General features: G+C 39.8%; 1 protein-coding gene across 9 annotated transcripts in view; it reads left to right on the top strand.

Moving 5' to 3' along the window:
• Nucleotides 1-26,169, top strand: part of PTK2 (protein tyrosine kinase 2) — a 352,467-nt gene that overhangs the window by 48,648 nt on the left and 277,650 nt on the right. For 8 of the 9 annotated variants that reach the window (XM_026646750.1, XM_026646742.1, XM_029913965.1 and 5 more), the window contains one exon: nt 8,785-8,811. The exons of the other annotated variant lie outside the window; for it this stretch is intronic. The gene's annotated coding sequence lies outside the window, so the exon portion shown is untranslated. The remainder of the gene's footprint in view (nt 1-8,784; nt 8,812-26,169) is intronic. 9 annotated transcript variants of the gene reach the window in all.

The raw sequence follows: 26,169 nt of genomic DNA, 5'->3' as shown, positions 1-26,169 counted from the left end.
TTGTCTTTTTTTCATTTTTCATTGGTGACAATGCTTTCCTTACAATTTTGTCTAGTAGTAATTAGATGAATTACAGTGGACATGTTCAGGAAGGTTAGTGTGTGAAGAGGTCTAAGCTTGCTTCTGTCTTATTTTGGGTGGACTTGTCTTTGGGATGAGTCCAGGTGAGACCAAGACCAGGAACTGAACCTAGGTTTCATCTAAATGCAGTTCAAGAGAATATCTTTGGGCTAGAGGCATTCAGTTGCTACCACAAGAGAAGTGAGCTAAATTACTTGCAGTCTGAGACTTACCACAATTCTCGAGGGGAGTCACTCTTGCAAACAGTCTAAAGATCCAGGTGCCTGTGTGCTGATTTCATAGGTAGACATGTTCTCTGCTTACCTCCAGTTATGAATATCAAACTAACATAATGTTCCTATTTTGGTGTTGTGACGTTGTGCAGTCTATATGGTTTTATAAAAACATGATAATAAGTGAATATAATGTAACTGGAATTTGCTTCATGCAAAAGGTCTCTTGTAAGGTATCATTACAAAGCTTATAATCTACTGAGTGTGATCATCCTATTTGTATAAATGTACCACTCTTGTATCTGAAACTAGAAATATGAAATATAACTCTGAGGGCCTATTGTAATTATGCAAAGTGTGGGCCATTAATGGTGGTTTGGAATCTTGATGACTCCCACTGTCTGCAGATGGCTGTGTTTACCTGTGAGTCTTCCTGTATATATGCCTGCTGGCAAGTGGGTAATGAAGTCTTGCAGTGAGTGACATGTGATCATGTCACCTGAACTGGAATCCATCTTTAACCTGGTGCTTTTCCAGTGGGGTGGGGGTGGAAACCCAGAGGGACAAAGGGTTCCCGCCGTATGCAAAAGATATATAAAGGGGTGGAAAAGAACAGAGGAGAGGAGCCATCATGAAGAATCCCCTAGCTATCACCTGAGCTGGAACAAGAGCTGTACCAGGGGAAAGAATTGTGCCCAGGCCTGGAAGGTGTCCAGTCTGAGAAAAAACTTACTGAAGCATCTCTGAGGGTGAGATTATCTGTATTCAGTTTGATTAGACTTAGATTTGCGCATTTTATTTTATTTTGCTTGGTGACTTACTTTGTTCTGTCTGTTACTACTTGGAACCACTTAAATCCTACTTCCTGTATTTAATAAAATCACTTTTTTCCTTATTAATTAACTCAGAGTATGTATTAATACCTGGGGGAGCAAACAGCTGTGCATATCTCTCTATCAGTGTTATAGAGGGCGAACAATTTGAGTTTACCTTGTATAAGCTTTATATAGGGTAAAACGGATTTATTTGGGTTTAGACCCCATTGGGAGTTGGGCATCTGAGTGCTATAGACAAGCACACTTCTGTGAGCTGTTTTCAGGTAAACTTGCAGCTTTGGGGCAAGTAATTCAGACCCTGGGTCTGTGTTGGAGCAGACGGGAGTGTCTGGCTCAGCAAGACAGGGTGCTGGAGTCCTGAGCTGGCAGGGAAAACAGGAATAGAAGTAGTCTTTGTACATTGGGTGGCAGCTCCCAAGGGGGTTTCTGTAATCCAACCCTTCACAGGTGTTATAAATATTACCCCTGTAAAGAAAAGTGTCTGAAATCACTGATCCATTTTCAAGATAACATCTGAGAAAGAGGTACAATGAAAAAAAGCATAATTTTATAAAAATATCAAGGGTTATGGATTCTGTCTTTAAGTATTGCGTATCATAGAGACAGATATTATGGATGGAAAGAACTGTAGGTCTACTGAGTCCATCACTTATTTTTTTGGCAGTACATTTTGTATCTCAGCAGGTATAGAAGAGGAAATATTATTCTTTCCCCAAAAGATATCCATTCTGTTCTTAAATTAATTTATATTGGTCATTTCCAGTGTTTCAGTTGGCAGTTGTCTTTTCGGCTCTCAGTTTTGTTTTGTATCTCTTTCCTTACTCACAGCTTGTCTGTCCTTTATATGTAAGATCAAAACAATGATGTCTCAAAAGTAGGAGAACATATCCACTAGAAAGATTGAAGGTACTGTAAGGAATGTGGCCCAAGAACTTTATTCCTTTTTGTCCTGTTTAGAAATTGACAGTCTCCTCATTCTTAACCATCATTGCTTGGACCTGATAGTAAAATGTGTTGGAATCTATGTGTGGAATCGGCATGATTCCTTCAAGGTTATATCAGTTAGAACATGAAGTGCGTGAAATGGAAAAGCAAGACTGGCAATTTTTGACATTTTTTTGAGGAGCTGTTCAGAAACTTTGGATAAGGTTATCAGAATATTTAAAGGATGGGTTAAACAGCTATAATGTTGTTCAGCTGCAAATGTGTCTGTTATATGACAAAGGAATTATGACAGAACTTTTTCTAGGGGAGTAGGTAGTTCCTGACCTCCAGTGAGTTAGAATTCCTACATGAGCAGGAGTGGAGATAAGGTACTGTCTCCCCTCTGTCTTCACCCACTCTTCCAGGTGGCCAAGGAACGGATTGGGGAGGTAAACTGTTACCTCATTGCTAAGGATTGGATTGGGTACATACTCCCCAGTGCCACACTACCATGGACTGAACTAGTCACTGGTTCTCCAGAAAGCAGACGTGGGCTGAAAAAAAAGGAAGTCTCTCCAGCCTCTTCATGTTGCTAGGGAGTGACAGGTTCTTTCCCAAGCCATCATTGTGAGTGAAACTGTGCATTAAAAAAAAGTCTATTACGGAGAAGCTAAATGAATTCTTTGCATCGGTCTTCACATTCCCACACCTGAGTCATTCTTTTTAGGTGACAAATCTGAGGAGCTGTCCCAGACTGAGGTGTCAGTAGGGGGGAGGTTTTGGAACAAATTGATAAATTAAATAGTAATAAGTCACCAGGACCAGATGGTATTCACCCAAGAGTTCTGAAGGAACTCAGATATGAAATTGCATAACTACTAAGTGTGGTACGTAACCTATCACTTAAATCAGCTTCTGTTTCAGATGACTGGAGGATCGCTAATATGACAATTTCAAAGAAAGGCTCAAGAGGTGATCCTGGTAATTACAGGCCAGTAATCCTAACTTCAGTACCACGCAAATTGGTTGAAACTATAATAAAGAACAGAATTATTAGACACATAGATGAACACGATTTGTTCAGGAAGAGTCAACATGGCTTTTGTAAAAGGAAATCATGCCTCACAAATCTATTAGAATTCTTTGAGGAGTCAACAAACATGTGGACAAGGGTGATCCAGTGGCTACAATGTACTTGGACTTTCAGAAAGCCCTTGACAAGATCCCTCGTCAAAGGCTCTTAAGCAAAATAAGCAGTCATGGCATAAGAGAGAAGGTCCTCTCATGGATCAGTAATTGGTTAAAAGGAAACAAAGGGTAGGAATTGAAATGGTCAGTTTTCAGAATGGAGAGAGGTAAATGGGGGGCGGGGAGTAACAAGCAACTTCACTCGTTGGGATTTTGAAGCTTGGCTAGTGTGCAAAAATATTGTCAAGTGTGTAATGAACTCAGTGAACTGGAACTACGTGACTAACCACACACCTGCCTTGAGAGGGTTACTCTTCTGTGCACTTCAAAACTTAAAACACTTGTTTTGTTAGATTTCTTTCAGGTGGTCTTTTAAAAAAAAAACCTCATTTGATTTAAGAATAAGAATACAATTTTTTAAGCCAAAAGGAGGCTTTGGGGGTAGGTGGGGGATACTAACACGGGATCAAAAATAAGAGATAGGGCAGAAAAATTATTTCACTTTTAAGCTTTGGAGTCCCTGCTGTAATGCCATAATTAATAAATTGCATGAAACAAATGAACATTGACCCTATGTGGTACTGATACAACAGTGGTGAGCAGATTGTAAATGCATAACAGAGATTGTGCTTTTTCTCTTTGACATCATAATGCAGCATTTTCATGTTTCATTGATGCTGTCATGAACCCATATTCCCATAATGGTTCATATTTTCTGGAGCTAGATGCATTAGCCTTTAAAAGATCTGCTTGTGTTTACTGAAAACCTTTGAAAAATGTTGCACAAGCAGCTTTCTGAGTGCTTTTGGTCCCATTTTGAGTAGCTGGATCTGAACCTCATGCTGTGTGCTTTAATTTCCCTGTACTGTTTGTTGTAAATCAAATACCTATATGTATTAAGCTTAGAAATACATTACATGTAAATATTTAATTAATTGTTTTGGAAAAATGTGTTCTCACAGGGAACTGCGGCCTTAAGTGGAATTGTCGCAAGTGTGTAGTGCCTCTTCAATGTATCCATTTATGAAATTAGTTGGGCATAGACATGGAACTAACCACTTGCTATTATTGTTTCAGTAGGTATACATTTAAAGGCCCTGATCCTGCAATGGGCTCCACATGGGCAAATCCGAGTTAAGTCATTGAGGCCTGTGTGAATGCAAGGATCTGCCTGTGTGGAGCCCATTACAGAATTAGGGCCCAAAGTGCTAAAAAAAAGCTCTATTATTTCAGCAGTTGTGCGGTCCTTAAGTAAACATCACTCTGTTTTCAAAGTTGCATGTATTTTAGCCATGCAATATGTATTAAAATATTAATAGGTATTATGTGGCTGAATCCCAAGTTCAGCATTGGGAAATTTAGGATTTCATTTTATCTTAGCATCTGTGTACTTATTATAATGATTGCCAGATATAGACTTCATGTTTGTCAACTTTTTTTCTTAAAATATATCTCCTGGTCATGATGGGTGAAACTTAATGTCCTTTAAGAGAAAAACATTGAGGTGTAAACATTTATTCCATTGTATCAAGAATAGTTTACGGAATTTGAAGAATAATATACTGTTGCTTGTTTCTGTACTGTAACTATAGATTCTTCCAAGTTAAGTACTTTTTTGTTGAAGTAGAAATTCAATTTAGTGGTTAATTTGCATCATGGAAGGTGAAATATAATAATACGATTATTTTCTCTTAGCTAAATTTTGAAATAAAATTTCAATCTTGAAACTTAGTAATTTTAGTCAAGTGGATTGAACCATTATGGAGGATACACTTATTTCTAGGAGATCTTTTTGATAATGACTCACAAAAACAATTTGGGTAAACTATACAATATAGTATTCTGAATAAATAGACAAACAGTGCGACAGTTTTCCTAAACTTAAATGACTCAACAGGAATCTGAAGCTTCACTAAAACTTGCATTTTTTTTTAACTAGTGTAAGGATTCATTCCATATTAAAAAAAAACGAGGAGTACCTGTGGCAATTTAGAGACTAACAAATTTATTTGGGCATAAGCTTTCGTGGGCTAAAGCCCACTTCATCAGATGCATGCAGTGGAAAATACAGTAGGAAGCTATATATATATGTATATATATATATATATGAGAACAATAAAAAATGGGTGTTGCCGTACCAACTCTAACAAGACTAATCAATTAAGGTGGCCTATTATCAGCAGGAGAAAAAAAACTTTTGTAGTGATAATCAGGATGGCCCATTTCCAACAGTTGACAAGAAGGTGTGAGTAACAGTAGGGGAAAAATTAGCATGGGGAAATAGTTTTTACTTTGTGTAATGACCCATCCGCTCCCATTCTTTATTCAAGCCTAATTTAATGGTGTCCAGTTTGCAAATTAGTTCCAGTTCTGCAGTTTTTCATTGGAGTCTGTTTTTGAAATTTTTTTGTTGAAGAATTGGGACTTTTAGGTCTGTAATTGAGTGACCAGGGAGGTTGAAGTGTTCTCCGTCTGGTTTTTGAATGTTATAATTCTTGACGTCCGATTTGTGTCCATTTATTCTTTTGCGTAGAGACTGTCCGGTTTGGCCAACGTACATGGCAGAGGGGCATTGCTGGCACATGATGGCATATATCACATTGGTAGATGTGCAGGGGAATGAGCTTCTGATGGTGTGGCTGATGTGATTTAGGTCCTATGATGGTGTCACTTGAATAGATATGTGAACAGAGTTGGCAACAGGCTTTGTTGCAAGGATAGGTTCCTGGGTTGGTGTTTTTGTTGTGTGATTGCTGATGAGTATTTGCTTCAGGTTGGGGGGCTGTCTGTAAGCGAGGAGTGGCCTGTCTCCCAAGTTCTGTGAGAGTGAGGGATCATCCTTCAGGATAGGTTGTAGATCCTTGATGATGCGCTGGAGAGGTTTTAGTTGGGGGCTGAAGGTGATGGCTAGTGGCGTTCTGTTACTTTCTTTGTTGGGCCTGTCCTCTAGTAGGTGACTTCTAGGTATTCTTCTGGCTCTGTCAATCTGTTTCTTCACTTCAGCGGGTGGATATTGTAGTTTTAAGAACACTTGATAGAGATCTTGTAGGTGCTTGTCTCTGTCTGAAGGATTGGAGCACACCTTCTTGTCAACTGTTTGAAATGGGCCATCCTGATTATCACTACAAAAGTTTTTTTTTCTCCTGCTGATAATAGCCCACCTTAATTGATTAGTCTCGTTAGAGTTGGTATGGCAACACCCATTTTTTCATGTTCTGTGTGTGTGTGTGTGTGTGTGTATATATATATATATATATATATATATCTTCCTACTGTATTTTCCACTGCATGCATCTGATAAAGTGGGCTTTAGCCCATGAAAGCTTATGCCCAAATAAATTTGTTAGTCTCTAAGTTGCCACTCGTTCTTTTTGCTGATACAGACTATCACGACTAGCACTCTGATACCTGATTCCATATACACTGATCTATATTCCATGCGGAAACTATTGCCGGAGGTAACTTGAGGCTTTTCCTTCCTGAAGTTTATGTAGCTCCTTCCTGCTTGTTTTTTGTTTTTTCCTGTTTGAGGGGATATTATATTACCTCAGCCCAGTGTTGCTCGTAAGCAAATGACTTGGTGAGCATATCTTTATAAATGTACTTTGTTACCTCTCAAAACTTGCTGTTCTTTTTCCAGAATAAAATGTGCAGGATTTTCCCTAATAGTATTAATGTCCTGTAACTGTTCTCATTTTGCATTTTAAGAGTGTTTTAGTTTTGGCATGTTTTGCCACTAAAGCAATAAACATGTCTTCAGAGACAGCTCTGAAGTTCAGTTTTGAAATATGCAGTTAGTTGGCTTTAGAGATCTGTATTTGTTTCAGATGTTTTTCTCCAGTATTAAAGTTTTGTTAGCTTTTACCACAGCAGCAGCATTGATTATAATAAGCCTAACTAAACACAATATTAGGATTACTCACTGATATCACTATATTTACTAGTGCTCTGTTGATTAACCTTAGATAGTTTTCTAATATGCAGCAAACCAATGAGACTATCTGCTCTGGGGCTCTGTCAATCTGTTCCTGTTCTTGCTACTCTGGAGAAAGTCCAAAGTTCACATGGACTTCATCCACGATAAATTTGCTCACACTTCATTCATCTTTGCCATCTTCCTTGCTAACTAACTCTGCCTCTCCTCTTTGGTCGAGGTCTGTTCAGTCCCCACCACCAGTGGTGGATTAAGCTTTTGTGGGGCCATGGCCCAGAGCAAATGGGGTCCCCTCCCCTCCCCACCACTTCAACCTGCAGTCTGCCCCCCGCCCTCTTGCTGGGGAAATGGGGTTGGGGCATGGGGGCTTGTCCCATCCCACCCCTCCCCACCAGCACTCCTGCTGGGGCGTGGGGGCTTCCCCTGCCCGCCTTGTGCTCCTTCTGGGGAGTGGGGGAAGCCCCCACGCCTCAACCCCGCTCCCTGGCAGGAGCGCCAGGCGGAGTGGGGCAAGCCCCCATGCCCCAACCCTGCTCCCCAGCAGGAGCACCAGGCAAGCAGGTCGGGGTGCAGTGGTGCCCAATTGGCTGGGGCCCCTGGGCACGGGACCCGTTGGCCCAGTTGCTAATCCACCACTACCCACCCACCATCTCTTTCTTTCTTTTTGCTCTTTCTCCATAACTGCCCCACACTGCACTTTCCTCCTCCAACCTACTTTCCAACTAGCAGTGTCTCTCCTGTTCTCTTCAGATCACCCCTTCCCTTGTTCCATCACTCCCGTCCCCTCTCACTCCTGATATCTCTTGCTTCTCCCATCCTTACTTTTCCTGTCCCATTCCCTTCTCTCTGCTTGCCTCTCCTCTCCTCAAAACTCTCTTGATCCTTGAGGCTCCAGTCAGGATTAGGGTTCCGATTAATCTTACAAATTAAGATTACAGGGATATATGAAAGGCTGGGGACAGAAATACAGCAATACAGTTTTGCATGCTATAATGGCTTTATGATCTTAGCTGTCTGTAAAGCACTTAGCATGCAGTTGTTAGTAATAGTAACAGTAATTGATATACCTTCTTTCTAAATTTGACTGAGGTTCAAGACTCTTCATTTTCTTTGAATATAATTTTATTTCTACTCCCATTTGACCTTTTTTTAGTTCATTATATTTAAAACAAAATTTTGAATAGTTTGTGTCTAAACTTTAAAAACAAACCATCAAACAAAACCCTTTTCTTCAAAGATCAAACCTGAAAATTTCATCCCAGATAAGGTGAATGGTTGAGAAAAACGAGTGAGTAAAAACTGTGGTTTTTGTGACTAGCACCCTGGTGTAATAATTATGCTCATCATCTAACAGTGTAACATCTTTGCTATAAACTAGTTGGTATAATCTTTGTTCTTCACTCACCTATTTGAAGGATAATCTTGTGAATGAACTGTGGGGTGATTTTTCTTTGCATGCAGCATGTCTGGCAGCTAGAGGGCTGTTTTAGATAACTTGTTCTACGGAACAATGCAATAATTTTGCGGCAGGAAGGTGGGTAGGCTAATTTGACTGTTGAAATATTGAAGTATTTTATTTATGCTAATATTATTATTATTATTATTTCAGATATTTCAAGACTTTCCTTTCCAACAGGTAAGTGCTATTCTCTCATTTATTTAATGTGACATACAGTAGCTTTTAATAGTTTGTTTCAATACCATAGTATTGTGATATATAATCAGAGTTGTTGTTTTTCATTTGCATTGTGTTAAGAGTCCAGAAGTTTCAGTCAGGATTGGAGCCCAAAGCAGTGCTAGGGACTGAACAAACACAAGGAAGACTCAGGGAGTTCATAGCCTCATAAATGATATTTTGACAAATGAGTAGAGGAATTGAGACGAGTTGTTTACAATTTTTATATATCCACATATTTTATTTACTCTTTTAAAATGATGAGATGGAACAACATAGAAAAAGATGCAGAGAGAACTGTGGAGAAGTGGACTAGTGAGCAGTCAGGGCTAGCATCACTGGCAAGGTAGAGGGGCAATGTGAAACAAAACTAGTGGTTAAATAATGGAAGATTAGACCCCAGAAGAGTCTTCACAGTTGGGAATGCCAGAAGTGAGGGGCAGACAAGTTAATTTGTCCTAAATTACAAGGTGAATCAGTGGGGCAGCTGAGAATAAAACCCTCGTCTCCTTACTCTTAATCCAGCACCCCCGTCTTTCATGGGCCTTACAAATTATTCCTGTTTTTAAAAAGAGTAGTGTGTTCTGTTATTTCCTAGATTATGGTTGTAACCTTGTTTGAAACCTTTATGTCTAAACTTTGGTGTTAATCTTAATAACAATTGTCAGTAACTTTACAATAAAACATCATGAATGTGCCTACGGTGTAATGGCTACACGATGTGTGCAAAATGAAGCTACCCTCTTTTTGCTCTTGCAGGATTTTAAAAGTCCAGACGCTGAGCATAATGTGTAACTCTATATAAGCTGTGACTTTCTTTGTCAATTAACAAACACTGGCATTTCTGATACTAAGGAGGGACTCAAGTCATGAGCTTACACTGAATTTACTGTAAATTCAGTGGGGTTTCAGATTGGATGTTCCATGTCAGGCCCATTGGCATTGATAGGGGACCCTGTTTGGCTGTTTTCTGATATAACTCTAGAAGATGGCTGCGGTTCCCTCTAGAATCAAATGCCAATTTGAATTAAAAACGTATGTACTGCAGATTGCTCATTTGTACATGATGTTTTAAAATAGCTGTCCTGAGAAAATGTATGTTTTCTTCAAACACAGTGCAAGGAACACATGGCATCTTTAATTTAAAAGTAAAGTTTTTTTTAAGGAAGAAGTTCACATATTGCATTTTAGGATGCTTAAAAACATGCTGACAAGAAGGCAGGTACACAAGGAGATAACAAAATTGAAAAAAATGAATAATTAAATACCATACAGATAATTCAAAACATGGAAAAAATGTAACAATTCTGGATAGAGTGTCATATTTTTTCTGCAGCTGTTTTAATATGGACAGATGAAAAGACATCTAGCCTCCTATTTGGGGCTCTAAGGTTTTATGTCCACTGCCATGCATCTATGAGTCAGGATGAGCAATGCATCTCTAGACAAGTCTTCTTTCCAGCTTTATTAGTGAGTGTTCTTCCATCTTCAAGGGACATTGTCAGGCTGATTTAGGCCTCATACTTAGATTTTATCCGAAAAGCAATTTTTTGCTGTGTATATGGAAGTTCAAAGGGATTTTTAGCAAATGAGAAGACGGATGGATGTATTTGGCAGCATCTAAGCATGGGGGGATATTATAGATGCATTAGAGACCAGAGCAATTGGGTTTTTTTGGGTCTATTTATACTTTTTCTCTATTTCCCCCACCCCCGCACCCATTCCCCTGGTTTGCAGAGCTGTGTGAATTTTATGTTCAAGTCTTTTTGGGGACTGGCGATCAATCCCAAGGCATAGTGACAAGATGGACTTGATATTGTGGATGTTTGGGGTAAATTGTGCTGTTTTGGAGGCATTGGTAAGGGGTGGGCGGAGGGGGTAAAAGAACAAGGCCCGAAGTTACTAGCTGGGGTTATGGTAAAAGGAACATTGAAAATTGGGGGGCTTGGGAGATTCAAACCACACCAAACAAATGTCTGTGGTTGGAGGAAAATATCAGAAAAAGCACTTTATCCTTTTCATAACAAATAAGATGTATTAAATTATATTTCTGATGACTTAACAGCAGTTCTGCTGTATTGCACTGACTGGAACGAAGAGATTTCTGATGGGCTTTCTGAGTAGGATGCAGGTGAAAACCAAGTAAGAAAAAGTTCAGTTAAAATTCTCTATTTCCATAAAATTCAGTGTAAATTGAGCCTCAGAAATACTGCAAAACTGGAATCAGATCAGGTTGATCTGAAAATAGAATTCAGTTTTAGGTTTGCAAGCAGGGAGGAATGTACAAAAACAAACAAATGAATGAGAGGTTTTTGGAAATCTTTTTTAACTTGACAAATGTCCCTTTTAACAATAGGTCACTATGGTCACTGGAAATGCTCTGGCTTCTGCAGCATCTTTCCCTCAGTGCTGCAAATTTGCATCACAATGCATTGTCTTCCTGCAGTATCTGAAGACTTCACAGTAGCAACAGGGATATTTCCAATGGACTTCCTTGTAGTGTGTAGTTTAAGATAGGATTAAATGTAGATGCTGTGGTTCCTCTTGTAGTCAGTGACATATAAAGGTCATCCAGAACATTTCCTTTTCACTTTGATTTCATAGTAAAACTTTTTTGTAAGAATGATTGTGCGCTGTTGAATGCGTTATTTGATTAGGTATTTTGTTAAACCATCACACAAGGGAGTTATCCTACATTTCTCTAATCTGTATCACTGCTTTGAAGTCTCTGTGCAGCTTACTTTTCTCTTGCTTTTAATTGAGGCCAAGACTATGAATATTGCAGATTTTGGAGTGCAAATCATTGGAGTCTTTGAGAGCAACTTGCTACATTTTTATAATTTCAAAGCTGGATAGAAGACAGCATCCAATGCCTGTATCCATATGTAAAATTGCTTTAGCAAAGGAGTTTGCTCATATCATGCCTAGAGGAATGAAGGACTCGTTTTTGTTGTGCATACAATTCAATTTTGTACTGGAATTCAAAGCTCCAACTGGATTAAAAATGATTCCTCCTGGAGGAAGAGTGTGGCTCGCCTCTTCTGTCCTTAAAACAAACGTTACTTGTTAAAAAAAATTAGTTCTTTGCATGTAGTTAACCACTTTTTACACAGCACTTCGCACAATAGGATCTTTGATCTTGATACTGTAATATAAAAAATTGAAATCAAGAAGCAATTTTAAAATAAGTGTGTGTAAGGTGTCCACACGCAACAACTGAACAACTAGAGGGAAGGAAAGGCATGTGAGAAACGTTTAACCTAGTATATTCTGGCCTCAGCCAGAAATTCTACAAGTACCCTAAAAGAATGAGACCTTAAAGATAGCCAACAATGATGAAGGGGAGAAGCACTCTTACTGGAAGGGTAGTATTTCTCTTGGTGTGAAAATGAAAAAAACAACAACCATAGAAAACGAGTATTTATTCTGTGTGTATGTGGATGCGCCCTCCTGGCTTTAATGGAGGAGAACGTAATACATTTTAAGAGATGCTACCTTTAGTGTAAAACACAGATGTTAGCCAAACAGCATGGTTAGAATTCTTCTTATAACCTTTCTTTCAATGATTTTGAAATATTAAACAGAACTTGGAATTAGTTCAGGTTTTCACGGCTTAATTAGAACCAAAATATCAGAAGTGACACCTTCAGATCAGCCTGAGGAAGTTTTGCTTCCTGCATTATAAATGCATCCTCAGTCAGTACTCCTCTAAGATCTACTTCAGCCTTGACAATTACAGGAAATCAATCAACTAAAGACATACATTAACTTAAAACTACTAGTGCCCTTCCACAAAAATCAGCCCTCCCCTGCCTTACCTACAATATGCCATATGCTAGCGCTCACTGAGAAGCTGCATAATGTTATTGATGCAACCACATCTTCCCTCCCCTAGCTGCAACCCTAAATGTAGCATAACGAACATGAAGCTTTCTGATTGCTGGCCAAATGTTTCTAGACTAGACAAGGGCATGTTCAATGAAACTGAAAGTTGACAAATTCAAAACTGTTAAAAGGAAATACTTTTTCACAAAGCTCCTAATTAGTCTGTGAAACTCATTGCCACAGAAAGTTGTTGAGGCCAAGAATTTAGCAAGTTTCAAAAAAAGTATTTAACATTTTATATGGCTATCCAGAGTTGTCATAATTAACAATAATATACATTTTGGAAGTTATATTAAACCTCATGCTTCAGAGCTTAGGCCAGTCTCTAACTGGAGACCAGGATGAGTCCTAAGGAATGTGGGGAAGGACGGACAGATTATCCCCACATCTTCCTGATGCATGGTTCTTATACTGTTCTTTGAAGCAAGTGATATTGGCCGCTGTCAGTGACTGGATACTGGCCTAGATGAACCTGTGTGTAAGCCAACATGCCAATTCATATGTTCCTTACTATGGGCATTCTGTAGTTTTTCACTGAAATGTAAAGATTGTTCATATTTATGAAATTAGCCTGGTTTGTACTATTTATACTAAACTCAGTAGCATATTTGGACATTTGTATCCTAGCTAACCTCTCTGTTTAAAGTGCTACAGTCAAAATGAAATGTAGCCAAATGTAAAAGAAAAAAACAATGCCTCTGAATCCTTCTGTCACTTCTGGTTTTCCAGTCATGTTTTCCTATATAAACATTTACTTTCTCTCTCCTTTGTTGCTGTATCTAAGGTCCCTCCATGCAGTGTGGTAACTGGCAGCCTAGGGAAGATAGGGAAGATGATTTCACACACAGGGTAAAATTTTAAAAAGTCCTTGGAGTCCTAAATTACTTAGGTGCCTTTCAAAATTTTACCAAAAGTACTGGCCAGTGCACATAGTAAACTGTTGCTTGTAACTATAGCAAACAGAACATTTTTCAATGTTTTAAAATATTGTTTTAATTGTAATTCTAAAGTTCTACAACTTGCATTACGTGAGCTTTTCTCATGTTTTTGAGTCATAGTGATTAGTGGCTATAAATGAGAGAGGACCGGATTAAAGACTTCCCAGCATGAGTAAGATTAAAGTTACCGGATTGGAGTAACCTTCAAAAGGTTCCAGAGGATTTTCCTTGTTCTGTGACTGTGTTTTTATGGTTTTGTTTCTTTTCCTTAGCTGATAGTAATGACAGAATCTAGAGATGGAAGAGGCCCAGTATGTCATGCCATCTCTCCTTCTGTCAGTACAAGATTATTGCCAAGGATATTGCTATTTTTGTCTGTCTAGTTTTAGATGTGTCAAGTAATGGAGATTCCACCAATTCCAATGGGAAGTTCCTTAGGCTAGTAGATTTTGCCATAAGGAAGCTTTCCTTGATGTTTGTGCTACATTTTCCTATTCTAAACTTCATCCCATTACTCCTAGCAGTAGCCCTTTATCATGCTAAATTTCTCTGCTACCTTAGTATTTTTACACACCTCAAATATTTGTAGGATGTTTTATAGCCTTTCTAACTCATTGCGGTTGGTTGGTTGAATTATAATAGTGCCTAGAGGCTCCAACTAAGTTCTGGGCTCTGTTGTGAGAAATGCAATACAAACATAGAGAAAGGGACAGTCTATGCCCCAAAGACCTTGCACTGTAGATAGACAAGACAGATAAAAAGATAGGAAGCACAAAGAGAGATTGAGGGTATGTCTACACTGCAATAAAACTCCCCCAGCTAGCCTGTTTCAGCTGACTTGGGCTTCCGGAGCTCAGACTGCAAGGGTATAAAATTGCAGTGTAGACACTCAGGCTCTGAGACTCCGCAAATGAGTTACCATGTAGTTTAAATGTAATTATCCAAGTTGAAATTTGTGTTAGGACACAGTTATTTACAACCTTGTGTTTGCAAAAAGTGCCATGGGATTTTCAATGATAAGTAGTACGTAGTTAAGTCCATAGTGTTTTTTGTCTCATCCTTGGCACCATGCTGGGGGCATTTAGTCTGATGCTGATGTTTAGAGGCAAGTGTGCCAGTTACAATACTACTGTGTAAATACTACCAAGGGTTGACCCTGCTTAGTTTGAGATCTGATGAGATCATAACCCAATATGTTTTAGCTTAGAAGGCATAATATTAAATACACTTGTGGTTTGAAACAAACAAGTGAGAGCAAAGCTTTCCTGCTGATGTAACCAGTTTTCTTTCTATATTATGAAATGTGGCAGCATCAAGAATACTCAAATTTATTCTACCAAGTACTGCACTGCATTTACCTTGCTTCTTGTTTTCAGTTAAGAGGTTGACTGGACAGAAGTGCATCACATGGGTGGGTGTGGGATGAAGCTATGAAGAAGCATGTGTGTGAACAGAGAATACAAATTTGATAGTGTTTGGAGGTAGGATCCTATGTTTGTACAGTGCCTAGTGCAATGTGGCCTCTGATTTTGATTGAAGCCTTTTAGGCATTATCACAGTACAGTGGAACCCTGTTTATCTGATCTAATTGGGACCGGGACCAGATGAGATAATAAAAAATTCAGATAATCAGGAGAATGGGTGGGACTCGGGTTGTCAGTTAATATGGAGAGATGGATAATGGCGGTGTCAAGGCTGGATCCCCACTTTGAACTTTAGGGTTCAAATGTAGGGGCCTGCATAAAAACTTCTAAGCTTATCTACCAGCTTAGCTTTGGTCCGCTGCCACCATCACAAGAATTCCCTCCCTGGGAAGCCTTGAGAAACCTTTCACCAATTCCCTGGTGAACACAGATCCAAACCCCCTTGGATCTTAAAACAAGGAGAAGTTAACCATCCCCCCTCCTTCCTTCCACCCTCCTTTCACCAACTCCTGGTGAATACAGATCCAAACCCCCTTGGATCTTAAAACAAGGAGAAATCAATCTGGTTCTTAAAAAAAGAAGGCTTTTAATTAAAGAAAAAGGTAAAAATCATCTCTGTAAAATCAGTATGGAGAATACTTTACAGGGTAATCAAACTTAAAGAGTTCAGAGGACCCCCCTCTGTCTTAGGTTCAAAGTACAGCAAACAAAGATACACACTCTGGTAAAAAGGTACATTTACAAGTTGAGAAAACAAAGTAAATCTAAGACGCCTTGCTGTCTTTTTACTTACTAGTTTGAAATAGGAGAGACTTGTTTAGAAAGATGGGGAGAACCTGGATTGATGTCTGGTCCCTCTCAGTCCCAAGAGCGAACCACCCCTAAAACAAAGAGCACACACACAAACCTTTCCCCCCCCAAGATTTGAAAGTATCTTGTCTCCTTATTGGTCCTTCGGGTCAGGCGTCAGCCAGGTTACCCGAGCCTCTTAACCCTTTACAGGTAAAAGGATTTGGAGTCTCTGTACACAGAGAGCTGTTACCCTTCCCTTCATAGTTATGACAGGCGGCTTGGATAAACAGGGTTCTACTGTACTGCTAATAGTAATTGTGCGTATATAATGAGATACATTGTATTGTGGTGTAATGGTTTTATCAACGTATGTTTACACCAGGGCAGAGAATGATGAGTTCTGAAATAAGTTCTATTAAAATTAGTACCTGTATTATAGCAACAGTCAAATAAAGGTGCCAGCTGCACAGTTGTTGTGTGATGTAATAAGATAATTTATTTTTTCTAAAGCAGATATGTACTCTGAATATGCCACATTTTGCAGAAGAATTGTTTTAGAAATATGTTAGTTTAAAAAAATATTGGGATTATTTCTTATCCCCTTTAAAAACATATGCCCTAGTTACTGGAATCTGTCTGTACAAGGAACAAAGGGAAAGAAGAATTAAAGCTAATACAGTTAAAACACTTCTTTATATGACCTAAAATAGCTATTCTGTAAATTAAAATGACACAGATTTGAGGTCTGATAACTCTAGAACCTTATGGACTCGAAGTAAGGGCTGGGACCTCTCATTGGTGGTGTAAAGCAGTGGTTCTCAAACTAGGGCCGCCGCTTGTTCAGGGAAATCCCCCGGCGGGCCGGGCCGGTTTGTTTACCTGCCGCGTCTGCAGGTTCGGCTGATCGCGGCTCCCTCTGGCCGCGGTTCACCGCTCCAGGCCAATGGGGGCTGCAGGAAGCGGCTCGGGCCGAGGCCCGCCGGGGGATTTCCCTGAACAAGCGGCGGCCCTAGTTTGAGAACCACTGGTGTAAAGGCTCCCATTTTTAGCCCAGATGGGTTACAAAATATCACACCTTAAACCTGAAACTGGTTCATAACTGAATATTTCCTGTTCTGACCTCAAGCCATATATTTTTGGAGGGGGTGGGATTGGGAGGGCAGATTTCCACAATCTTGAGAACATTTTTGTGGAAGGGTGGCTTCTTGTATTTTTAAGTAGCTGATTGAATCTGTCTTGGAATTTGGAATGACAGAAAAATGCTACTATGTGAGATTACTGGACAAAGAGTCAAAACAACTTACTACATGCTTGCATGATTTCATATCTATATGCCTATCACCACCATGTAACTGTATGTATAGATCTCCAATAATATTTTGATAGCTGTGGGAATTGCAAAATATTTTTTTAAAAAGATGAGATACTTGAATTAGATTTATTGCCATTGGTGATACAAGTGCCTTCTTGTCTGCAGCTACTGCACTCTGGAATACCTTTCTTGCATGCCTGCTTCTCACCTATTAGTTTCTCACCTATTAGTCCTCTCCATCTCTTTTCAGATTTCAGCTGGGATGTATATTTTTCCTCAGTTTCTCTCTCCCTCTATTAAACCCTTTAAACTCTTTATGTAGGAAGTTATAACAAGTTTACAAATCATTACCATACAAGCATCAGAAATACAATGCAAAAACAGTTTATCGCTCTTTTACAGAACCATTGTGTTGATGTATTTTTAACTGTTAACAGTAACACTGCACGTTGTTTTTGGATATAGCCTATGTGGAAGAAACGATTCATAATAAAATTTTAATTTTTGTTCAGCCTGTTGTAATCAGCTGGTTTGTTTTTTGTCTTAATCTGTATCTTGGATGCTAAATTTTAATTAATTTAAAAACTAATCACAGAGACTTATTTGTCATTTAATTGAAGTGTATAGTAATGTACATGAGGGTTTGCTAACCAGCATTAACATCCTTCTGGTTTGGACTGATGCAAAATGCTTAAGCAATAAATTTGAATGCACACTCTTGTTTGTCGGATTACATTCACAAGTCAGTTGGTTTGAATGAATAAGGTTAAAGTAGTCAGAACACAGAGCATTTGATTAATGCCCTATGACAAATAATTTGATAAATTATTTGGAAGCCTAAAGGAAAAAAAATGTAAGTGTGCAGTTTCTTTCTAAATTTCCACCCTAGCTACTATTTTAAAACTTAGTTGCTTGGAAATGCATGTGTTTGTGTGTAAAATAGATGTCAGCTATCAGCTGGAAATCATTGGAATACTGGTCTCTTGGTCCTTCAGTTTGGGAGGATAAGGATAGATTTCCTAGGGCAAACTGCTGGATTACTTCTATTGGAAGTGACAGACAAGAGTGCAGATGGGAAATAGTGATGGTAGCAGGTCTGATTTTAGTGTCTGGATAAGTTTGCAAATACACATGCCAGTTCTGAATTTAAAAGGTGACTTGCAGAAGAAGAAAATGGTGCACCCTTTCTAGCTTCTTTAGGATAGGGTTTTCAAAGATTTTCTTTATTTTGCTGGTTTATATGAGAAATATCAAGATTTGTCTTCCTCCCGTCTCTCTGAATGAGTGGATGGACAACTGGTGAACTAGGAGGATTGACTGACATTGCAAGAACAAAGAAACTCAAAGCTGAAAAATTTGAGGGGAAGGGGGTTTTGTGACTATTTAGATTTTTTTCTTAAGAACACCTCTGTAACTCCTAAAAACCTTAGGAGTGAGCCTGTCTGTCTTTTTTTTTTTTTTTTTTTTTTGATTCAAACAATTTACCCCTTGAAATGAAGGCTGAAAAAGCTCCTAGTCAAGGTCTGTAGTGTTTCAAGGAGTTTCCAGCAAAAATATGGTAGAAAAGACTCAATATTTCTGAACTATTTTAGGTAAAAGAATGAGCCTGAAAAACCTTTCAGGTCCTTTATTATTTCTATTGTGGTAACATCTGAAAACCCTACACAGGGATTAGTGCTCCATTGTACTAGACACTGTCCAAATAAATCCTGCCACCTAGAGCTCACAATCACTAGGCTGTATGCTATAAAAGGCAGAGGGGGATGTACAAAAATATCCTAAATGTTTTTTTGGGCTTGTTGCCATTAAAATGTCTGCTCTATTTTATTGAAATGGAAAGGATGCCTAGAGACTGTCAATGGGGGGGAGAGAGTATGTGACCAATTCAAATGCAGCTGAGATTGGCAGTAAACTATCATCTACAAGTGGCTGTGCTCTGGCCTATATGAAGTAATTTGGTAGTCTTAGTTCATTTTCTAGTCAATACACCACCAGTGGTACTAATTGAATCCCTGACCAGTAACCTCAGCAGAACAAAAAAGGACATGGAGACAGAGGGTATGTCGGTGCTGTGGGTTTTTTATCGCAGTGTAGAGTCTCAGAGCCTGGATCAGCTGACTTGGGCTCTCAGGTCTATAAAATTGCCGTGTAGATGTTGGACTTGGGCTGGAGCCCAGGTCTAAGAACCTCCCCTTTGCGGGGTCTCAGAGCTTGGGCTGAAGCCTGAGTCCCAGTGTCTACACTGCAATTTTATAGCCCTGTAGCCCAAGCTCCATGAGCCTGAGTCAGCTGACCCGGGCCAGTTGCAACATTCATTTTTATCACAATGTAGATGTGCCCTGAGTGTATCTCTTAACACAGGGGTCGGCAACCTTTCTGAAGTGGTGTGCCGAGTCTTCATTTATTCACTCTAATTTAAGGTTTCGCGTGCTAGTAATACATTTTAACATTTTTAGAAGGTCTCTTTCTATAAGTCTATAATATATAACTAAACTCTTGTTGTATGCAAAGTAAATAAGATTTTTAAAATGTTTAAAAAGCTTCATTTAAAATTAAATTAAAATGCAGAGCCCTCCGGACCGGTGGCCAGGACCCGGGCAGTGTGAGTGCCACTGAAAATCAGCTTGTGTGCCGCCTTTGGTACGCGTGCCATAGGTTGCCTATCCCTGCTCTAACACCTTGTTGTGGACTCTCCATTACAGGATTAAAACATGCTGACAGAAGCAATGTGGGGGGAAGCTTACACAGTTGCTGTCTATTCTGTACCTGCAGTATGTGTAAACATTGAATTGCAGTTTCTAGGACTATCAACACTCACTAACTTGTGCAAAGGACAGTGGTTAGCGAATTGGGCACGTTCCCTAGAACACTTGAGAAATCCTGGAACCCCTCTGGCATAAGTCCATAAGAGATATTTGGCTGCAAATGATTGTAGCAAGAGTTTTGGTGGCAGAAACTATGAAAGAAAGGAAGGGTGGGAGGTGGGAAGAAAGAAAAGTGAAAGGAGGACTCTTGAAATCACATTAGATCTTGTATAGTTACATAAAATGTTAGTTTGTAGAGTTTTGTGTTTCTCAAGGCTTGAATCAGGAGTGGCTTGGAATTTCCGACCAAAATAGAAGCTAAAATTGAAGTAAAATACTATGGGCTACCATAAACCAAAAGAAAAAAAATCACATGCGTGTCTGATTTTTTTTTTTTTTTAACTTACTGTTACACATAAGATGACTATAACTGAAAGACTGGATGAGAAAAAATACTTATTACTTCGGGTAGTGTCAGTGTACGTGATGCGTTTGGCAGCCCTTTGTGTATAGCTAGTTTCACTGCTTTACCGGCATAGTAAGCCAGTTTCCTTTTTAATTCATGTGGATTTTTCACACAGCTGCAGGAAAAAGAGAGACAATTTAAAAAAAAAGTGATCGTAAAATCATAAATATTGGCATGGGAAGTTGAAGATACATGTAGTACCTGCAACTACTTAGAATCATAGAATATCAGGGTTGGAAGGGACCTCAGGAGGTCATCTAGTCCAACCCCCTGCTCAAAGCAGGACCAATTCCCAACTAAATCATCCCCGCCAGGGCTTTGTGAAGCCGGGCCTTAAAAACCTCCAAGGAAGGAGATTCCACCACCTCCCTAAGTAAAGCATTCCAGTGCTTCACCACCCTCCTAGTGAAATAGTGTTTCCTAATATCCAACCTAGACCTCCCCCACTGCAACTTGAGACCATTGCTCCTTGTTCTGTCATCTGCCACCACTGAGAACAGCCGAGCTCCATCCTCTTTGGAACCCCCCCTCAGGTAGTTGAAAGCAGCTATCAAATCCCCCCTCATTCTTCTCTTCTGCAGACTAAACAATCCCAGTTCCCTCAGCCTCTCCTCATAAATCATGTGCTCCAGACCCCTAATCATTTTTGTTGCCCTCCGCTGGACTCTTTCCAATATTTCCACATCCTTCTTGTAGTGTGGGGCCCAAAACTGTACACAGTACTCCAGATGAGGCCTCACCAATGTCGCATAAAGGGGAACGATCACGTCCCTCGATCTGCTGGCAATGCCCCTACTTATACAGCCCAAAATGCCATTAGCCTTCTTGGCAACAAGAGCACACTGTTGACTCATATCCAGCTTCTCGTCCACTGTGACCCCTAGGTCCTTTTCTGCAGAACTGCTACCTAGCCATTCGGTCCCTAGTCTGTAGCAGTGCATAGGATTCTTCCGTCCTAAGTGCAGGACTCTGCACTTATGCTTGTTGAACCTCATCAGGTTTCTTTTGGCCCAATCCTCCAATTTGTCTAGGTCCCTCTGTATCTGATCCCTACCCTCCAGCGTATCTACCACGCCTCCCAGTTTAGTGTCATCTGCAAACTTGCTGAGAGTGCAGTCCACACCATCCTCCAGATCATTAATAAAGATATTAAACAAAACCGGCCCCAGGACCGACCCTTGGGGCACTCTGCTTGAAACCGGCTGCCAACTAGACATGGAGCCATTGTTCACTACCCGTTGAGCCCGACTATCTAGCCAACTTTCTATCCACCTTACAGTCCATTCATCTAGCCCATACTTCTTTAACTTGGCGGCAAGAACACTGTGGGAGACGGTATCAAAAGCTTTGCTAAAGTCAAGGAATAACACATCCACTGCTTTCCCCTCATCCACAGAGCCAGTTACCTCCTCATAGAAGGCAATTAGGTTAGTCAGGCACGACTTCCCCTTGGTGAATCCATGCTGACTATTCCTGATCACTTTCCTCTCCTCTAAGTGTTTCATAATTGATTCCTTGAGGACCTGCTCCATGATTTTTCCAGGGACTGAGGTGAGGCTGACCGGCCTGTAGTTCCCCGGATCCTCCTCCTTCCCTATTTTAAAGATGGGCACTACATTAGCCTTTTTTTTTTTTTAAGTGAGTAGGTTATCACGTTGACAGTGGCCCTTTAAGCCCAAGTTTTAAAAATATATTAAAGCACTGAATACTTTGTTTAAAGGCAAGTCTCTTTGTTTATGACCCACGTTCAATTTTCTTCAGTCCTTGCCACTGTTTTTGTGGTGCAAAGATTTACGGAATTTGAAATGCTTTAGACATTTATTTTGCAAGGCATGAAACTGGTGCTCTTGAAGATTTCATAAGGGAGAGTCAAATGCATTCTATACCATCTGTTAACGATGCTGCTTGCTGAACAGATTTTTTCCTCGGGACCTGATGCCTGAGAACTGGCCACAACATCTGTATAATGCCATAAGGTGTCTACTCTTCTCCCCCCTCCCCTCAGTGGACTCATTTGGGAACCATGCTTAATAGAGATGTGAGGAATAGTGACCCTACCTTTGTTCCTGTTTCCTGCTCTCCTCTTCCAAGATCTTCAACTGAGATTGACCTTGGAAGCAAAGATTACTATCAGGTAATCATTTAGTGTTTTCTGTAAACAACATTTAAGCCTGCTCTCAGGAGTCCATGTTGTAAGCCATTATGGAGGTACTGTAGTTCTGGCATAAAAATCTAGATACCATATTGCTCAAAGGAGAAGCAGAATAAGTTCTACCCTGATTCAGCTTTGATGGTAGCTGTTGTATCCTGGTGTAGAGGATGGTTTTCTAGATAATACTTAGTCCTGCCATAAGTGCAGGGGACTGGACTAGATGACCTCTAGTCATCTAGCCCTTCCAGTCTTATGGTTCTGTATTTTCCAGATACTAGTTCCACACTCTGTAGTTCTTCTTAAAGATAGAAGAGACTTATTAGCTCATCTAGTCAATCTCTGTGAAAATTAAGGATTACTCCCTGTGGTACTTTTTCTGAGGTTTCATTATTCAGCTAACTCTTTCTCCTGTGTTATAGGACTAAGGTAAGACTCATCATAAGAAAGGTATTGCAGCTGTGTTTCCATTGTTAAAATATAATTTTTACTATGATTTAAGCTTATCTGCTGACTTGGATTCAATCTATAAGAGCTAGTTATGCCTTTGCTGTTGTTAACTTTTTCCACCATCCTCAGCTCAGCCAAATATCTGGGTCCAAATAGATCCACTCAAGTTGATCTAGGAGGCAGGAGGCATCTTGCTGGAGCTTTTTCACATTCTCATCTCAACAATGCAATATCAATTAGTGTTGAAGTTACTGCTAATTGTCACTCCGTGATACTAGTTAGATTCCAACCATCCATTCCCCAAGAAGGAAAGTGAAATGTATAATAGTTACAAAGCTTTGGAAACTGAAAGCAGTTCTCAGAAACCAGTGGAACTTGTAGAGTGACCATGTACCTATTTGACATGTACCTATTGAGTTTGATTATTGTTGGCTGTGTTATCTAAGATGCTTGTATTTATTGAATAACTGAGCTTTTGGCAATTTAGGGCAGTGAACGTGCTGACTACATCACTGCTGATCTATGTCTTTACTGGTAACTTTTTATCCGGTTCCTTAGGTTAGTTATCTAAACTTCCTTTCGGCAGTCTCTTACTTGGTTTTAACAGTACTAATATTCAATATATTGTAAGATTTTTGTTAAGAAGGTTTAACATTATAGGCTTGGTTATAGTGAGTCTTGAAATATCAACTACTAGACATTTTGTAGGTAAATGTAGCCCATAAAGAATGCCAAAGAGTGTTCTGTTTTCTTATTGTAAGCATAACAAAAGGGGCTGTTAATGAAGATGATTTTGTATAGAATGGAGACAGTTTAGATTGGGTGAAGACAGCTTTTGATAGCTGTAACACAGCAGTGAGTCACTATCTCAGGAATTTATGCCTGAAGGCATACTGTGTTGGTATCATAGGGCAGTAAGAAATGCAGGTGAACTTCTCTGTTCTGCTTGTGTGGTGAATTGGAAACCATTCTCAAGAGTATTGTGTGGACTCTTTATTTCTCCAGATGAGTCCCTGATAAAGGAAACATGAGAGGAATTGGCAGAGAAGTGTAATTGGTTTGCCCACAAGTAAATCTGTTACGATTTATACTACCAAAAGTTTATGCAGCCCTCATGTCTGGTTAAAGGAATAGCAAATCTTTATTTAAAGAATAATACAATAAAAATGAAGCTACCTCAGGAGTTGTTCATATGTCTGCTGCCTCCTCATCTTATGCTAGAGCCACGCATGCGTGGTCAGACTCCCTATTGCTCCTTGTGACAAGGTGGGGAGGTAATATCCTTTATTGGACCAACTTCTGTTGGTGAAAAAGACAAGCTTCCTAGCTACAAAGAGCTGCTCTTCACGTCTGGGAAAGGTACTTCCAGCGTCATAGCAAACAATCTGGAACCGATTTTTTAGCATAAGTTGTTAGCACATGTTATAAGGGACCATTCAAGGTAGAGCGGCCCGTTAACACCTCTGCAGTCATAGGGCAAAAAGAGGGGTTAGTGGATTACAGATTGTTGTAATAAACCATAATCCAGTGTATCTGGTCAGTCCATGATTTTGAGTGTCTAGCTGAGTAATGAAATTAAGCTCCCAGACTCATCTTTGGAAAGTATTGGGCAGGTTTCCTTTGAGGATGAAGACTGATAAGTCAGATACAGAGTCATCGCTTTCTGAAAAGTGTTCACCAGCAGGTGATAGGGTGTTTTTGTCTTTTATTATTTTCCTGTATGAGTTCATTTGAGAGCATAGTTTCACCCAAATAGTTGTTATTGGGGCATTTAATGCACTGGATGAGGCATACTACATGTTGTGATAGAAATGTGTAGGATCCATGAATCTTGAAAGGTGTGTTGTGGGGGTTGTAGATCATCACAGCAGTGGAGATATGTCTGCAGGTTTTCCATTTGTTGTTCTGGCAGGGTCTGGTGCCGATTTGAGTTGGGATTTCCTGGTCTGCGGGGAGCTGTCTTCTGATGATGAGCATGGAGAGGTTGGCAGGTTTTTTGAAGGTCAAAAGTGGGGGTTCAGGAAAGATTTCCTTCAGGATGGGTTCTCCATCGAGTATGGCTTGATCAACGCCCCCCACAACACACATTTCAAGAGATGAGCCTAGGAGCTTAAATTCAATAAACTGTAACCCACTAACCCCCTGGTTTGGTCCTAAAACTGCGAAGGTGTTAATGGGCTGCTCTATCTTGACTGGTTCCTTTCTTACACTAAACAATCTATTCTACCTTGCATTTTGCTGTGATGCTGGGAGTAACTTTCACAGACCTGAAGAAGAGCTCTTTGTGGCTTGAAAGCTTGTCTTTCTCACCAGTAGAAGTTGGTCCAATAAAAGATATTACCTCACCCACTTTGTCTCTCTAATATTCTGGGACCAACATGTCTACAGCTACACTGCATATTGCTCACAGTGTCATTCGACATCAGAAGATTCTCTGGACTGGGATCCTCCTTTGAGAGAGATTTCTTTAGCAGTAGCTTTTGTGGGAGCTTGCACCACCTTCCCCTGCCTCTTCCCCCGTGAACAATCTGAGATTTACGGTAAGAGCAATGAGCTATAAGTATGTCACAGCGCAGCTGCTGGAGGGAGATGATTAAAACAACACACCTGTGCCATAATAGTAGAATGACCACAATTTGTAAGCTGAACCCTGATGGACAACAACCAAAGCTCATTGCCACAGTCTCTTCCAAACAAGTTTCATACCAGCTCATCCTAAATATAAACTAGTCCTCAAAGCAAAGGTCAGAATGAAACAAATCAAGCAGGAACTTCAGTCGGTCCTCAGAGACAGCAAAATCCACAGTGAGCAACTCAAAATTGAGGAGCTAACACTAGTCATGAAACCCTTGAAATGTGGAAAGGCAGCTGGATTCGATGGTATATCTGATGAATTATTCCTAAACTTCTGGATGAGACCACAGAAGTGGCTGTTTGACTTCTTTAATTCCTACATAAAGACTGTGACAGCGTACCCCATAAGGCTTTATGGGAGGGGTGCTTATAAATGTATGTATGACATAACGGGAATATGTTTTGTGCTGCCTGTGCCATGTAATATATCTCCGTAAAGGTTATGGTCTACTGTATCTATTCATC

The sequence above is a fragment of the Terrapene carolina genome, unplaced genomic scaffold, assembly GCF_002925995.2.
Source record: "Terrapene carolina triunguis isolate 2854851 unplaced genomic scaffold, T_m_triunguis-2.0 Scaffold58, whole genome shotgun sequence".
Taxonomy (NCBI): Eukaryota; Metazoa; Chordata; order Testudines; family Emydidae; genus Terrapene; species Terrapene triunguis.
This window is presented reverse-complemented; position numbering and strand designations above follow the sequence as displayed.